Raw genomic sequence first — 17,793 nt, 5'->3', positions numbered from 1 at the left:
TTGATGTGACGAGCAAATGCCCAAGTGCAATTCCTTCATAACAAGATCGGCCTCGAATGCGGTCAAGCAACGCATGAGAGGGCCTCCGTACGATCGCCTATAGAGACGACCGTCCAAGACATGGAACCTCGGGGCTCTAAGCTTGGCCTTCCGAGCACGCTGGGGGTCGTTTGGGAGCCGACCGTGCTCGAGGAAATCTTTCAGATCGGTGATCCAATTGTCTTCTGCCGGCTGGATTGGATTGACCGGCAAGCGATGGATGCTGTGTCTCGGGATCACCAGAATCCGGGCTATCTTCGACATGTGTTCCGGGGCGTCTTGGGCCAATTTGGACAAGATGTCCGCATCAGCATTATCCAATCGGGGTATGTGTCGAACGGTATGCCCCCGGAACTGGGTAAGCTTCTCCATGGCCAGGTCTCGGTATAGTTGTAGTCGCTCTCCATTCACTTCATAATCTCCGAGAACCTGCCCGACCACGAGCGCGGAGTCCGTCTGAACTCGAATGTATTCAGCCCCCAAGTCCCGAGCACATTGTAAGCCGACAAAGGCTTCGTACTCGGCTTCATTGTTAGTCGGATGGAACTGATACATGAGGGCAAAATAGACTTTGAATCCCTCCGGGCTCGTGACCACCACTCCTCCTCCTGCCCCTTTCTTGCTACTTGACCCGTCAGTAGCCAGCGACTACCACTCAGCCTCGGGATCCGCAACCTCGGGAGGTCGGGTATCCCGGGCGGTGCGCTCGACCAAGAAATCAGCAAGGGCTTGACCTTTGATGGCTGGTCTCGGCCGTTATTCGATCGCATACTGGGTCAGCATTAACGCCCACTTGACTAGGCGACCGGATGATGAAGCAGTTCGGAGGACTGGTCCGATCGGCTGATCGGTCAAAACGCGAATTGCTCGACCCTGGAAGTAGGGAGCCAACTTCTTCGCGGCAATGTACAAGGCATAGACGACCTTCTCCAACCGGGAGTACCGTAGCTCGGGACCATGTAGCGCGTGGCTTACATAGTACACCGATCGCTGGACCCCTTCCGGATCGGTTTGGCACAATACTGCGCTTACTGCACGATCGGACACGGCGAGGTACACGTCTAGCTCTTCCCCGAGCTCGGGCTTCGAGAGCACGATTGGTGACATGAGATACTCCTTTAGCTCACCGAAAGCCGCTCGGCATTCTTCGTCCCAGACGAACCCATTGACTTTACGCAATACCTTGAAGAAAGGTAGAGCGCGCTCGGCTAATTTAGAGAGGAATCGGCTGAGAGCTGCCAACCGACCGGTCAATTGCTGGACTTCCCGAACGGTAGAAGGTGGTTGCATGTCCAGAATCGCATTCACTTTGGCTGGGTTGGGCTCGATTTCCCTCTTCGTCATCATGTAGCCGAGGAATTTCCCGGTCTGAACCGCAAATGTGCACTTGGTCGGGTTCAGCCGCAACTGGTACTTCCTCATGATCTAGAAGCACTCCCGGAGGTCCCGAGTGTGGTCGGATCGGTCCCGACTCTTGACCAGCATGTCATCAATGTACGCTTCCATCGTTCGACCTAGTAGATCGCGAAGAGCATATTGACCATCCTCTGATAGGTCGCTCCCGCGTTGCGGAGGCCGAACGGCATCACTCGGTAGCAATACAGCCCGTCCGGGGTCACGAAGGCTGTTTTGCTCTCATCTTCATGGTGCATCATTATTTGATGATATGCTTTAAATGCATCCATGAAGCTCATCAACTCGGCCCCGGCCGTCTCGTCGACCATCTGGTGGATACTCGGTAGAGGATACGGGTCGAGCGGACAGGCCTTATTGAGGTCGGTAAAGTCAATGCACATCCTCCAAGCTGGGGGCTTAGGAACAAGGACAATGTTGGCCACCCACTCGGGATAAATCACCGGACGGATGTGCTCGATCGCCGCCATTTTCTTGACTTCTTCTCTGACAAACTCGCGGCGATCGGAAGAAATGTGCCGGGTCTTCTGCACGACCGGCTTTGCTGCGGGATCGACAGCCAACTTGTGACAGATTACCGATCGGTCGATCCCGAATGAAGCCTCCTGGCTAGCTTCCTACATCTGTACGTCTTCTGGCTGCCGGTTCGGGTCTTGGGGCCCCAAACGTTGTCGCATCGCCGGTCAAAGACGATCAAAAGCTACCGCTCGGGTAACTTCCTTGGGGTCCTCCGCTCGGGCTGGAACCTTCGGTGCTTGCTGGGCCTGCCGTGGTGCCTCCATCGCATCAGCACCCCCCGACCCCAACCGCGAACGAGCCAAGCGTCGAGCCCGGGAAGTGGGCTGATGCTGCGGCTCTACATGTGCGGCTGGGTAAACTGGAGGGGCGGCGGCTGGAGCCGTGTATGCAGGCGTGAAAGGTGGGTAGCCAACCGGTGGTGTGTAGTACATCGGTTGACCGGGCCAATACCCGTACGGTTGAGGTGGAACCGGGTATGGATACTGGCCGGGATACGGCATCTGTTGCTGCTGGTATTGCGGACTGGGTGTTTGATATCCCGGTTGTATGTAGTTCACCGGCTGTTGGGCGGCCGGGTATGTGTTGGAGAGATGGGGTGGTGAGAGATTGAGGTTGAGGTCCATATTCTGACCTTGTTGGTGAGTCGCCGGGTGGTCGGATGAGCTCGCTGCATCCGCCTGGTCGTCAGCGAAGTTGTTGTATGCCCACGGATATATGATTAATGAGAGACCGGGTGCTCGTCAAGACGATAGCTTTCTTGCACGGGTCTCCACAGACGGCGCTAAAATGATAGTGTTAATTGCCACGTAGTGCGGTAATTAAGTAAATAAGAGACCAATTAAAGCAAATAAATAACTCTTATTGATCAATGAAGTCCCTAAGTACAATCTACTTGGTTGCTCTGAGTACCGACTGACTGCGGTCGGGATTCTCTAACAACAACCTATCGATCGTCCAAAAGTCCCTCACACTGTCGCTATCGCGGGTATTTATAGCCGCGAAACCGGAGACACAGATCCGGCCGTTCGGCATGCTTCCCACGTAGCCACCACGTGTCGTCGTCCCGGGTGCCCTGCCTGTCAACGCGTGGAGCTGCCACGTGTCCCTCGTCAGCTCTCTCGCCAAAGGGCTACCGCTCGGTGGTCGACACTGCCGCTCGGGTAACTCCCGGTCGGATCCCGACTGGGTCTTTCACAAGAAACCCGACCTGTTACCTGCAAAGACAAGAAGAAAAGGACGAAGGCACACCGGTCGAGGTAAAGCTATGTCGGTCGGGATATTCCCTACCATATATATATATATATATATATATATATATATATATATATATATATATATATATATATATATATATATATATAATAGATGGGTTTAATCTCAGTTTTTGATCTAACCAAAATCAACATCTCATATTGAACACATTTAAAAAAATGCGGTGGGAATTTGTTTGCATCTAGGTCAAAATTAATGTGCGTGGTTTTCCTTCTTAATGTGCGTAGTTTTGTGCTTAAGGTGTGTGGTTCTTGTGCTGTGTGCTTAAGATGTGTCAGTTGTTAAAACTTATGCATCATTTGTAAGTGCAATTATTTCGATAATACTTAAGTTGAATAACTTCTACTTTGGTAACATAAATTGCATCAATTACACATCGTTGTACTTTCAAGTGCAAATTTTGATTTTTAAGTGCATATTTTTGTGTCTTTGAGTGCACATTTTGGGCCAGTGTTTATTATATCTTTTGTATTTTTTTCAACAACGTATAACTAGCCAATGACCTTGTGGTGAAGTGGCATGAAGTGACTTTCTCAAATGAGATGTCATGGGTTCAAGTCTTAGTAGGTTGAGAAAGTATATATGAACAGTAGGGTCAGCTTATTCAAAAAAGTAACTTTATAACGTTAGAAAGAATTAATTTCACTTTCGGTCCCACGACTTTTGATGTTCTATCACTTTTGGTGCACAACTTTAAAATTTTTTAATTTTGGTGCCTAACTTTGTTATTTTTATCAGTTTTGGTCCTTTTGGCTAAATTGACAGCGAAATGTTGCTGGATTTTAAATTTTTAGGGGTAAAATTGTCATCCCAAGGAAACATCTTCAATATCTAAACAAAATCACTGTAAAATCATATCTATAGGTGTTTGATCGATGAGAATAATGGTGAAGACGGGCAGAAACCAGACAGATCTATGGGATTTATAATTTCGACCATTGGCAAACTCTTCTTTTCCTCTTAATATGATTTTTCTTTTGTTTAAATATTGAAAATCTTTCCATGGAATGACGATTTTGCCCCTAAAATATAAAATTCAAAAATATTTTACCGTCAATTTGGGTGGAAGGACCAAAACTGATAAAAATAACAAAATTAGGCACCAAAATTGAAAAAATTTAAAGTTGTGCACCAAAAGTGATAAGAACTCAAAAGTCGTGGGACCAAAAGTGAAATTAATTCCGTTAGAAATTTGTAAAGGTAATTGCTTCAATAACATTTAAGTTGAATAACGTTTTTTTTGGTACCATAAATTGTTTCAATTACACATCTTTATATTTTCGAATGCAGAATTTTAGTCTTCAAATACACATTTGTGTACATTCTAGTGCATTTTTTTTTTTTTTTTTTGCCTTTGAGTGTAATTTGTTGTTATCAGTGCACAATGGTCTTCAAATACACATCTTTGTGCTTTTAAATGCAGAATATTTTACCTTGGGAGAAGTAACATAATGACATCGAGATCCCAATAATATATTAGTACGGATTCTAGCATGATCGAAAATGCATATATTAACAGATTAAGTTGAGTTAATTAGTGAAGTAATTAAGCTTGCTAATGAAACCGAGGAGGAGATTTCAAACCTCGTATTTTTTTTTTTTTTTTTTTAGGAGGTTTAGTACGGATTCTAGTATGATCGAAAATGCTTATATTAACAGTTTAAGTTGAGTTAATTAGTGAAGTAATTAAACCTGTTAATGAAACCGAGGAGGAGAATTCAAACCTCGTATTCTTGATTAGTTTACGAGGTTTTCTATGATCAAGTGTGTTAATAAATTCCATGTTTTCTTTCTCATTTTTTTTTTCTCTTTGGCCTTTTATTTATTTATTTTGGATGATGCGTTTGAAACGCGCTATTTAATTAATTCTGCTTTTTTTTTTTTAAATATTCACAGCTAGTTTGATTTTGAAAAAATAAAAATAAAAATGTATCGAATTTAAATTTTATGAAAAAGAAATTACTTGAAATATTAATTTTATTGTTTAGTTGGTTGGAAATAAGTTGGTGAGAATAATTAGTATAAAAATTAAATCTACATAATAAAGATATAAGAATTCAATTCACTGGTAAAGATATAAAAATCAAATACCCTTAGCTCTGAGTAGATAGTATTTAGAAGAAGAATGTGGAGATTATGTCTAAAGTAAGTAAATTCTTTATACTCATCGACATTTGGCTCTGTCTGCTGGACCATTGAGTCACCGTGATTTACATCCTTCTAAATGCTCTGTCGGACTGAGAGCTTTTGGGGTTAGGGATTCAATCTCTTGGGAGAAAAAGAAGATACAAGAATTCATGTGGTATGCTTTCTCCTAAAAAGTGTAGAAAATAAAATACATAAGCAAATCAATAAATTTGTTTTCTTCAAATTTGAAGAAATCATTTTTTATTAGAATAAATTTGTCATCAACTAAAGAAGGTAAAATAAGATTTTTTTTCCCCCTCAAATTTGAAGACTAAACTCTCTTATTAGGATTTAGGAACTTATTTTCCATGGACCAAATGGGCTATAAAAAATTATTTCTGCAGTGTTATATGGTGTCATCTTCCAAAAAATAATGAACATCTATCTACTATCTACTATAATAATAAGAGCTAAAGAGAATTAGGCATATAATGGGTAGAAAAAATGACGGTCAAATTTTTTAATCAAGCGAATGACTCAAATTGATCATATTTTAATTCTTCCTTAAGATTTTATAATTTATCCTTAATTATATGATTATCTGTTAACTTTTCCGTTGAATATTGTCTTTTTCATTAATTTCTGTTAGTTCACCGTTAACTTACTCATTGAATTCAATAAGAAAGGTCTTAGGTTCGAACCCATCTCAATCAAAGTTGACATAATTAGTACTCTATTTTACTCTAAATTAAATAATAATTTAATTAGTAGCTACAACAAAAAATAATACATATACATTTCTTTAATTTAGAATTATGCGTCCACAATGCTTTATTCAAAAAAAAATATATTCATTATCAATAAATTAAATAAAATAAATAATTTCATTAGTTATATTGTATTTATTTTTCTCCAATATAAAAATTCTTTACATTCAAATTCATCAATTGATTATATTCGCTACATTGTCCCTACAATGTCTTTATTCAAAATTTTTTTATTCATTATCAATAAATTAATTAAGAGAAATAATTTCATTAGTTATATTCTCTTTATTTTTCTCCAATGTAAAAAATATTCTTTACATTCAAATTCATCAATTGATTATATTCACTACATTGTCTATTATCTTTTTTATGCACTATTTTTTAATTAAAATATCAAAGTTATAATACAAAATAATGATATATATTTATTTACCAAGTATTTTATTAATATCATGAAAAAATTAAAAAAAATAATAATTAAGACAATCATATTAACTACTTGAGAAATTTGCTGACAAAGAGAGTATTCAAATCACACAACAAATTGAAATGAAAACTACCTCGCAATGTCCTTGTTTGACAATCAGCAGTTAGCGGATTATATTAGCGGATTTGACCAGCGAATTATATCAATGGTTGGTAAAAAGATATTTGAAAAATGTAACTGTTTAAATTAACATGTAAAATGACCTAAGGGTATAATAATAATAATAATCATAATAATAATAATAATAATTATTATTATTATTATTATTTTTAAAAAATAAAAATAAAAAAATAATTTAATAAAAGAAATGAAATTAAAAAAATAAAACATATGCGGCTCCCCATAGAGAGAGAGAGAGAGAGAGAGAGAGAGAGAGAGGTGTTTTGGGGAAATCATTCTAAAAAAACGCTAAGTGAAAATATTGTAAATTGTAATGTTTGTATTTTTAGTGCGTGGTTTGGAACAAATTTTTGCTTCAAACTGTTGAATAACCAAACACTTTCTTTAGCATTTTGATCTTTAATTGAGTTATATCATATTTACCAATCGTCCAATAACTAAATGAACCCTGAGCAAAACACCTAAGGATGGTAACCGTTGATTCATTCATTGATCTTGTATATATGTGCATTCATTAAATATATTAGAACCATTTGTAACAAAAATACTTGGTTACTATTTAAAAAAAGTTTAGTAACAATTATAATGAATCTCCTATATTACATTGTATTCATATATTATGAGTTACATATTTAAATAAACAAATTCGACATTAAATTATTTATGTATATATGAACTTCATTCTCATATATAATCTTGCATTGATATACTTTTAAATATTTATTTAATTATAAACATTGGACATTCACTGATCCGCGCAATGCGCGTGTAATACTAGTTTTAAAAATATGATATCATGAGTAAGACACTATTTTCTAATTTTAAAATTTCTTTTCTTAAAAAGTGGGGGTGTTTTTTTAGTTTTTTTTTTTAGATTTTTTTTTTTTTTTTTTTTTTTTTTTTTTTTTTTTTTTTAAGAATAATGATTAAATGAGTTTTAAAACTTTTTATGAAATTGTAAAAATGGACCTTTAAACAAAGGGAATAAAAGAATCTAAATATACACTTGAACTTATACACATTGTTGCATGTAAACATGAAGTACTGTCGTTAGGTGCTCTAAACTCGAGAGTCTTGGTCAAAACCCTAATTATATGGATTCCAGATGAAATTATGAGATTTTACTTTAGTTTAATTAAATTTTGATTATTTAATCAATTAAGACAAATGCATAATACCAGGGTCAATCAGTTGTTCGGAAATGCATATATTAACAGCTGGTGTTGAGTTATTTTTTTTTTCTTTTTTTAAGTACTTTCTCAACTTGTTCAACCTGAAGCTCAAAGAGTGAATACCACCCCCACTAAGATTTGAACTCATAACCTCTCATATGGGAGAACAACTTGGTGCCACTACAATGACTAGGCCACAATGTTATTGGCAGTTGAGGTTGAGTTAATTATTGAAGTAATTCAACTTTTCTTCTCGCAAATTATACCCAAAAGGTTGAGGGTCCGTTTACTAACATGAAATTTTCTCCAATTTTCTAGAAAATTGGAGAATTAAAGAATAGAAAACAAAAAACATGTTTACTAGCACAGTTTTTCATTTTGAAAATTGAAAATAATTTTTTAGTGGAACACTCTTAGAATCTATTTTCTGAAAACAAAATCATCTATCATCTATTTGGTTATATGTCACTATAACCACATTACTGTGATTACATTCAATTATCATCTTCTTTTACTTGTCACCATCTTCTATATGACTTTACTTATTTGAACATAACTTATTTGCTTACACTTTAAAGTTAGACATGACTTACATTATCAACATTAAAAATTAAACTCTATACAATGTTTTAGATTTCGATTGAACTTAATTGATAATTAGTTCAGATATTTTTAGTTATGTTATATTGTAATACATGTTCGGTCCGGATATTGGATATTGAAATCTCACATATATTAGAATTCAAAGTAAAAATTACATATTTATATATATGTCATTCAAATGAATATATCCAAAAAATATTTCAAATATTAGATAAAAATATTAGTATTATTCAAACTAAATTTTAGGTGAACTTAGTATTTTTTTTTTTTTTGAATGCTACTGACTCTATTACATTGTAGTATCTGTTCAAAATCTCATAACCTCCCATATAGGTGAGGTCACTATATGCCATCTGAGCACAAGATGCTTGACATATATTATATTTGTGTATGGTAGAGAATTAAACAAATTTTACCCTTTTTTAGAAAACAAATTTTACCTTATTACTAGAATAGTTAGCTAGCAACATACAATGCAATATTTGGTCCCAATAAGTTTAATTTCTAACAATTTTGATTAAGAAAGTGACATTTCTCCAGTTGTGCGCAAGGCATTTTATTTCATAGTGGTACGGACCAACCAGCATCTGGATAATATGAATTCCTCTGAATACAATCTCTTATTTCTTTTATCATAGTTTTAGCAATTTCTTTTGGAATATCTATAGGGAATGGAGATGGCCGGAGATGGAGATGGAGATGGAGGTGTAGTTCGTGTAGAAACTAATAAAGGGAAAGCAATTATAAGCACAAACAAGACATCAATAATGAACTTATTATAACTCATTTTTTTATTACTTCTGTTTTCTCCTTACAAAGTGGGTTCTCTTAAACGTATACATTTGTGCTTATGTGTGAGTGTGGGTATATATATAATGCAAAAAAAAAAAAAAAAAAAAAAAAAAAAAAAAAAAGAAATACAGACAATGAATTGAACAAGTCCTAATATTAATAAATAACAACATAATAACTGAAATTATTAGCTATTATATGATTCGCCAAACTATTATTAATTGCCTAGTACATTGCTTACAAGCTAAATTGGATTTGTTACGTTACTATAATACATTAATTAATTTGTACTAATTAATGGAAATGTGTCGCATAGATAGATTCATCGTGTAATGAGATTACCCAAGTTTTAGATTTGCGTTGTTGTGTATATGATGAGACAATCTTAGTTGTATTATTAACTCTTTATCTTACAAGCATCTATTGATATTTGGTAGTGGATGGTAATTTTTTCCCTACATGTTTCATGCGTTGTGAGATGTGTGTCGTAGGTTATCATGTGAAAGTATTGAACAAAATATTAATATTTATTATGTTTGTATAAAATACTTGGTAAATAAATATATATAACATATTTTGTATTATAACTTTGATATTTAATTACAAGATAATGTAAAAAGAAGACAATGGACAATATAGTGAATATAATAAATTAATAAATTTGAAGGTAATGAATCTTTGAATTGTAGAAAATAAAGGTAATATAACTAATGAAATTATATCTTTTTTTTTTAAATTTTTTTTATAATGAATAATTTTTTTAAATAGAGGCATTATAGACATCTAATTCTAAATTAATTAAATGCATATATATTATTTTTTGTTGTAGCTACTACTTTATTTAATTTAATAAGAGTAATAAAGTGACGTACATACTTTTTATCAACAATAATGAAACCATTGATTTTTTTTTTTTAATTTACATTCGTTGTTGAGATAAATTATTTTGAGAGTTTGTCAATGACAATTGTTACAATTTCTGTCAATAGAGGATGACACTACTGGAAATTCTGGAATTTCCGACCACCTGAAAGTGATCTTAAATCAAGTCGAAAGCCTTGTTCCGACCACTTTTGGTATCCGGAAAAACCTTTGTTGCTATTTCCGACCACTTTTTGGTATTAATTTGATTCAAGATCACTTTCAGGTGGTCGGAAATTCTATAATTTCCAGTAGTGTGATAATAAATAATTCAAAATATATAGTTACAATATATATTGTTATAATGATATAGTAAAATTAACTACTTACAAATTTCTTTAGAAGTTTTTATGCATTGATAAAATTCTGATATGTAAACTTGTTCACTTGGAGTCAGTGGGATGTCAACATTATCAATTTGTTAGAAAATGGTCCTACCGTTTCAGAGTCCAGGTGTAATTGTATTTATGATAAAAAAAAAAAATTATAGTTAGGTCGCGCATGCCTGACAATGATGTAAGAACAATTTTGCCCGATAAAAAAAATAATAGTATAATGTTTTTAAAGTAATGTACAATTGTACCATTATAAAAATATATATGAAAAGTATTAATACCATAATGACCTAAATCATACCAATAATGTAAAAGTATAATTGAAATATTAAGTTTTGTTCTAATCTAAATAATCAAAAGAAGATTAATTAAACACAAAAAAAAAAAAAAAAAAAAAAAACCTAACTTAAATTTAATTTTTTTTTAAATGCATAATGATTTTTAAAGTTCTTGATTTATAATCTTTGATGTTTAACTTTGAATGTTATGTATTTATCTGGACTAATTATTTGAACAAAGTTTATGTTAAATTTTATATTATATATTTTTTAAATATATTTTAACATATTCGTAGTATATGTTTAACAATTATGTCAACTCTAATTGGGATGGGGTTCGAACCTAAGACCTTTCTTATAGAAATTAATGAGTAAGTTAAAAATAATAAATAGTTAACAGAATATTCCGTTACTAAAGTTTATACTAACAGAATTTAGGTTATTTAAGGGAAGAAAATAAAATAATAGAGGGTAAATAAGGGAAATTATTAAAAAAAAATACTGAAATCGAAATAATATGAACCATTCATTTTAAGAAACAATACTACCGACATTTTTTTTTTGTTCCAGTTAAGGGCCTAACATATTTGGCCCTTATTAGAATTGTTTTTTTTGTTCCAGTTAAGGGCCTAACATTATTGGCCCTTATCTCTATCTCTATATATATTAAAGCAAAACAATAGGAGCAAAAAGTTCCCGCCCAACATGAACGACGCCGTTTTGGGCAAACACTATGAATTTATTATTTTTGCTTCGGAAAACCAAAGGACTGCGCAGTATACTAGCTCCATGTATATAGGAAACCTAATTTGTTCAATATATCTACCCAAATCATTCTCCCATCCAATGGGATTAGAGAATGTATTTAAGGTAATCACTATGAATTTATTTTTTTTGTTTCGGAAAACCAATCGACTGCGCACTATACTAGCTCCATGTATATAGGAAACCTAATTTTTTCAATATATCTACCCAAATCATTCTCTCATCCAATGGGATTAGAGAATGTATTTAAGGTAATCAATTGTTCATATCGGACATTGAGCCCACTAACCCATACCTATTCTCTAGGTATTTATTGATCAGGATGGTTACGATCAATAACGAAGGTCATCAGACCTTATATATACAACGCATGTACAACTATTAATACAAAATACAATCTCCCTCTACAAAGCCTCTCTGATTCTTCTTGAATAGCAAAAAATGTTTGTTCTTGCTAGCCAGATATCTCCCATGAATACCAGGCAGGCTCTTAAGCTTCGGGTGGTGCGAGCATATAAGATCCCTGAAAGAACTGATACTTCGAAGTTTAGGTCAAAAGAGGTTGTTTTCCATGATGAAGAGGTATGTATTCTTTAAATCTAGATATACAGTTTATTCAATTCTACGGTTCGTTTTTTTACTACAAATTTAGACCCAGTACATATTTTTCTACATATTCCCATATTTTATAGTCCCTTTCTTTGTTATTTACACATACATAGGGGTCCTTCTTGCACGCTCATATACCCAAAGAGTACGTGGATAAGTACCTTAACAGTTTTGTGGAAGGTTCAGTGTGTGCTATCAAAAATTTTTGTGTTATCACAAATTTTTACTCCTACAAAATTAGCCCACAGAAGTACATGATCAAATTTAACTATCAGACTGTTGTTAAGGATTTAAAGCATGTTAAGTTTCCTATGAAAATGTATCGGCTCAAGACCTTCAGAGAGATCAAGTCTAACGAAGGCCTGGATGAGAAAAGCTTATTTGGTAATCAGTATTGAAGATACTGAGTAATACTGTGATCCAGTGCCTATGATTTTGAATATATTTTACACTTGGCTTTGTTTCTAATATGTTTCTAATCATTTTCAGTGGAATACAACTAATGTGTACTTTGTGGGATGAGCATGTGAGCAAGATTGAGGCATTCTACAATTCTACTACACAAGAACCACTGTTGGTCCTGATCCAGTTTTGCAGGGCAAGGGTGTGCCTAAAAAGTAAGTACAGTAAATCGTATAACTTCTCCTATCGACTATCTACTATCTTATTAACCAAGAAGCTTTTCTAATCTCTATATACAATGTTCTTCTTAAAGGTGGTGATGTAAAGATTTGTAGCTCCTATGATGTAACACAGCTGCTATTCAACCAAGAATCTCCCCCATTTGAAGAGTTCAGGAAAAGGTACCCTGAAATTTTTTTGTTCTACATGAAGTTTTACAACTATTATTGTTGCTCATTTTAGGTTATGTTTTTCCAGTATTTGCCAAGAACAGACTCCCATGCGCAGTATAATTTCCCAGTCAAGTTTTCAAGAATGTAGCTCATATTCTGTTTCCCTAGGAGCTGATATGGAAGTTCGTACTATCAATGACATCTACAGGGATAAGGAGGTAATACTGGGTTTAACCAACATAGATCCTATTCATTTTATTTTACCATACAATTCCTTCTAAGGTTGACAGATCATAGCATTATGCACTTAAAAATATAATTCATATGGAAATATAATAGAGTTGTGAGCAACTGTATACTGCTGTGTTATACCTTTATATGCACTGAATATGATTTCAGTCCCTTTTGAAGTTCTGCTGACATGGTGCACACTGTATCCCACTTCTTGGGATATATACCTGTCTTAGAAATTTATTCAATAGTCAGAAACTGCCTAGGGTATACCTAATCTGTATTATGTTGTGATATTAACTCAATTAGGATTTTAAAACAATACCTATGTGGACTCTTTTCATTTCAATCAGCCTTTCAGTTCTGCTCAAAGTTGTAGACTAGGTCCATCTTCTTGGCTTTTTAACCTGTATTTTACCATAAGAATTGTATGGAATAATAGTAAGACAATGTGGTCTATAACATTATAGCTTTAATGCATAAATATTAACAATAATCTGACTACAAACTATCCCTCCACCACTAAGTACTTATCTCTTTCAGCTATGGTGTTAATTGTTGATAGTCCACTAATTGTTGATATTCCACCAGTGAGCAGTCCACTAATTTGCTTTCAGGTCTTGTGTTTTTGTCCACATACCTGCACAATCAAACACATATTCATGGGTTAATTAGTGTTATAGACAAAATGGTCTTCACCTGGATACTATAAAAATAAGTACTCATATACTGATTTGGTTAACGTTTTAAAGTGGACTAACATTCTTTCATATGATGCAGTTTGGCGATTTTTGGGTGGCAGCTAGGATTGTATTCATTGATGATCCAGAGTGGTACTATGCTTCCTGTAGAACAAAGGGGTGCAACAAAAAACTGAAACTCAAAGGAAAGTGGCTATGGTGTAGTACATGTGATCGAAATTGGGGTGACGGGACACTCAGGTACAGAATTAAGGTTAGGGTTGTGGACTTGGATGGCAATGCTCCTTTCCTTCTATGGGACCGGGAGTGCCTCGATCTACTTGGAATCAGCGCAGATGATCTGAAGGATAACCATACTAAGGTACAAATACAAAACTATAAGATTATTGAAACAGAGAAGTTTTGTTTTAAAATTATATATTCCATCAAGATGAATAGAAACTAAACATTATATGGTATATAGTATAATTAAAATCTATACTAACTCTTGATGTAGGGAAGGAAGGGGCTGCCTAAGGAGCTCGAGACTCTCATTGGACTGAATATCTTATTTAGAATTGCTGTTCGCAAGGAACAGTTCCAGAATTATCTCAATGCTTTCCCTGTTATGAGGATCATCACTGATGAAAAGATTGTACAGAAGCATGCACCCGAACTAATAGGAGTTAGGGACAGGGATCTCAGTTCAAAGCTCGAGGTGGAGCTGACAGATGAGGACCTATGGGATCTAGAGGTATACCTGGGGTTCAAGTGTAACATTTTGTACGAATTACTGTAGAATTTATTACTATTGAGTATATCCATACACTTTGAACTTCTTATTTTTTAGGAAGCAGACCAAGCAAATGAAGCTGAAAGTCCACTCCAAGTTGTTGCACAGAGGCTGGATGCAGAGAATGGTGTTGAGAATGGAACAGTCAAGAGATCACTAATCGATGAATTTTCAAGCACTCAAAGTTCAAAAAAAACCAAGGAATGTGTGGTCAAGATTGAGAAGGACTCAGATTTGTAATGACTTTAATGATTGACAATGTGCTCTATTGGTCTCTTTTTTTTCACAATGGATTTTATGTTGACAGTTTTTGGGTTACACTCAAACAGCTAGACTGAAACTTTCAATCATTTAGGATTATATTCCTAAATAATTGTTTTTTATGAATGCTCACAATTTGTTACTAGGTCATGTTATGTGTACTGGATTTGTTATAGTCCTTTTGCAGATTTTTTTTGGCAGTGAGAGATGCTACAACGAAGGAACAAGTTTAGAGATGGTGGAAAAAATATCTGAAGAGATGGCTGTCGCGGAAGAACAAGATGAAGAATATGGCATAGATAAGACAAAAGAGGAGGAAGATGAAGATAACATCTAGCAAACACACCATTGAAATAATTACTTGAAAGGGATGTTTGAAGGACTACTTTTTAATGTAATAAGTGAACTGGAAGTTATTTATCGTAGATTAATGTAATGTCATTTTTTTTGTTACTAGAGATTTTATAAGATCTATTCTAAGCTCCAACTAATAATTCTAATCATACATTTTCTATGCCAAATTATAAATTCACCTACATTAAAGAGTATGTCAAGCAAGTTCTCATTGTCACCCAAAATTAAATCCACTAATAATGTAAACAGCTTATACCATTGTAATATTCTATATAAACCATCAAAAGTAATTAGTACTCTAACTTGAAAATTTTAATGTAGAATTAAAACATATCACTATCAATCCTTGGTTGCTACTCAACACCTTTAGAGGTTTGGTAAAATATAAGTCATTAGAAGATGTTTAAAGCAAGGCTTAAACTTATTCTGTTAATGAATACATAAATTGGCAATCCAATTGCGTATAAATAGTTCTGATTATGTACTTACCAGCCTCTGTCATCTTTAAGCTCACTTCAAAGTCCTTTGATGAAAACTTCTCGGCCCTTTATTCAACATTTGCTTGATACCATCCTAACTGCACTTTAAAAAACAAGTTGTTGATTAAAAATAGCAATGGATTGCTAAATCAGTAGTCAAATTCTAACAAATGGATTTATATTGGAAAGATAGTTATGGACTTGGTGCTGATTAGTGGATTACCCTTTCATTTCACAGACTTTGATATTACAACGCTTCCTTAATTAATGTTAGCTGGTAACGTTGATGTAACCGATTAGCTGGATTTGCCAAAAACAGAATTAGCTGGGTAACTCTTTATAAACAGTGTCTAATGAATGAACACACAAAAGGATCTGCAAGTTGGTAATAACATAATATCAGACATTGGTAACCCGAAAAAAACTTATCTGTCAGCTGTGCGTATTAACCGTTCCTATGATATTCTTTACATCCTCTTTTTTATACGATACTAAAACACCTATAGTGTAGTACTGAATGTCTTTCATTCCCTGCAATTGTAGAATTTTATTAATTGTATTCAAATCATATAAACATCATATTATTTACGAATAGATAGACAATATTCTAATCATAGTAAGCCTAATTAGATTAAACCAATTTTATAAATGTAAAACTTATCTTAGATACAAGCGTAGCAACCTCTTTTGTACAATTCCCATTATGTTCTAGAAACAGATCCAACATCTATTTTTTCTGTGCTCTATTCAACAGAGGTTCATACAATTAAGAGTTGCTTTTGATATCAAACTCCAAGCAACTTATTTTCATCCAAATTTTAGTCTCTTAATCCCAAGATTCTACAGTGATTGTGACCTGCAAAACAACATATATTAGATAAATAAGGTTCATTATTCGAATCCAAAAAAAGTTCAGAAATACAGTTTAGTAGGGAAAAACAAGTAGTAAGAATATCAATCAGCTAATATATTAATGGCACATTACATTAACTATCTGATCAAAACCTTTTAGTATTCCAAAAGCAATTATAATTGACATTTTCCAAGGTTGTCTGCAAATATTAATGGACTAAGTTGCAGCTATATATTTAACAACCACATATTATAAACCTCTGTTAAAACCACATCTACAGAAATCCCTAACTTGGCAATTCATCTCCCCTAGAATACATGAGGAAACTTACATCTTCAACCACCATTGGTTCGAAGCGCAAGCATCCAAGCAACAACCAAGGTAAATCTAAGCACTCTTTTTGCAGTTATACTATTCTGTCTTAGTTTATACAAAAACTATACGATTTTTGTAAACAATACTACAGATATTAAAAACGATTAAGGAAGCTGAAAAGAATTAGGTTTAGAAATCAAAACCCACTTTTTCTTCATCCCAACATTCACCTGACAAATATTATAGTATCTTTTAAAATAAATATGCAAACAACAAATTCAAAGAAAAAATACACACACAAAAATACAGGTTAAAACTTCGAATCCCCCAAGATAGATAGATACTTTGTTTAAAATCCATTTTTTTCTAAGATTACAGATGCATGCGATTAACAATGAAGGATTTCATCATATCTACACTTTAATGGGACTTAGTAGTTAAACAAAGCCTCAACAGTTAGGTTTCACGGTATCTACTCTAATTGTGCATAATTGTTTCATAGAAATGGAATTAACTGAGCGATATTGTAGATAACTTACCGGAATAGGAAATTCATCTAAGAATTTGTAGTAGTTTGCGCTAGATCGTATAGATCCCCACGGACTGGGGTTTGTAGAAATCAAAAATTGACAGAGGATACCAACATCAACGCTGAGATATTAACGTAAAGCCCAGGTAAATCTTTAATTTCGCATGGTCTTCGGGTAGAATTTCTGGAGATGTTGTTCAAACAACTCCAGAGTGAAGAACATGAGCAATGGGAGTGCATCTACGCAATGAGAGACAGAGAGAGTAGTGATGTTGGTGGAAATGC

General features: G+C 34.4%; 2 long non-coding RNA genes across 9 annotated transcripts; both read right to left on the bottom strand.

Annotated features, from left to right (window-relative positions):
• Positions 1–11,783: 11,783 nt before the first annotated feature.
• On the bottom strand, positions 11,784–13,748 carry LOC109191071. 2 transcript variants are annotated; one of them, XR_002055871.1, is made up of 3 exons: positions 13,570–13,748; positions 13,386–13,475; positions 11,784–12,142 (listed from the first exon to the last, which is right to left on the bottom strand). It is a non-coding gene; the product is annotated as an uncharacterized LOC109191071 (long non-coding RNA). The 2 variants fall into 2 exon arrangements; XR_002055870.1 differs by having other exon boundaries at positions 13,386–13,471; positions 13,570–13,740.
• A 30-nt stretch (positions 13,749–13,778) lies between these two features.
• Positions 13,779–16,572, bottom strand: LOC109191072. Of its 7 annotated transcripts, none has more exons than XR_002055873.1 (5): positions 16,494–16,572; positions 16,035–16,342; positions 15,822–15,909; positions 14,006–14,285; positions 13,779–13,884 (listed from the first exon to the last, which is right to left on the bottom strand). It is a non-coding gene; the product is annotated as an uncharacterized LOC109191072 (long non-coding RNA). The 7 variants fall into 7 exon arrangements; XR_002055874.1 differs by lacking the exon at positions 16,494–16,572 and having other exon boundaries at positions 14,006–14,089; positions 14,190–14,285; positions 16,035–16,346; XR_002055877.1 differs by lacking the exon at positions 16,494–16,572 and having other exon boundaries at positions 14,006–14,089; positions 14,214–14,285; positions 16,035–16,346.
• Positions 16,573–17,793: the final 1,221 nt, after the last annotated feature.

The sequence above is a fragment of the Ipomoea nil genome, unplaced genomic scaffold (genome assembly GCF_001879475.1).
Source record: "Ipomoea nil cultivar Tokyo-kokei standard unplaced genomic scaffold, Asagao_1.1 scaffold1617, whole genome shotgun sequence".
Lineage (NCBI taxonomy): Eukaryota > Viridiplantae > Streptophyta > Magnoliopsida > Solanales > Convolvulaceae > Ipomoea > Ipomoea nil.
Note: the sequence above shows the minus strand (reverse complement) of the source record. Positions and strands in the feature narration are given on the sequence as shown.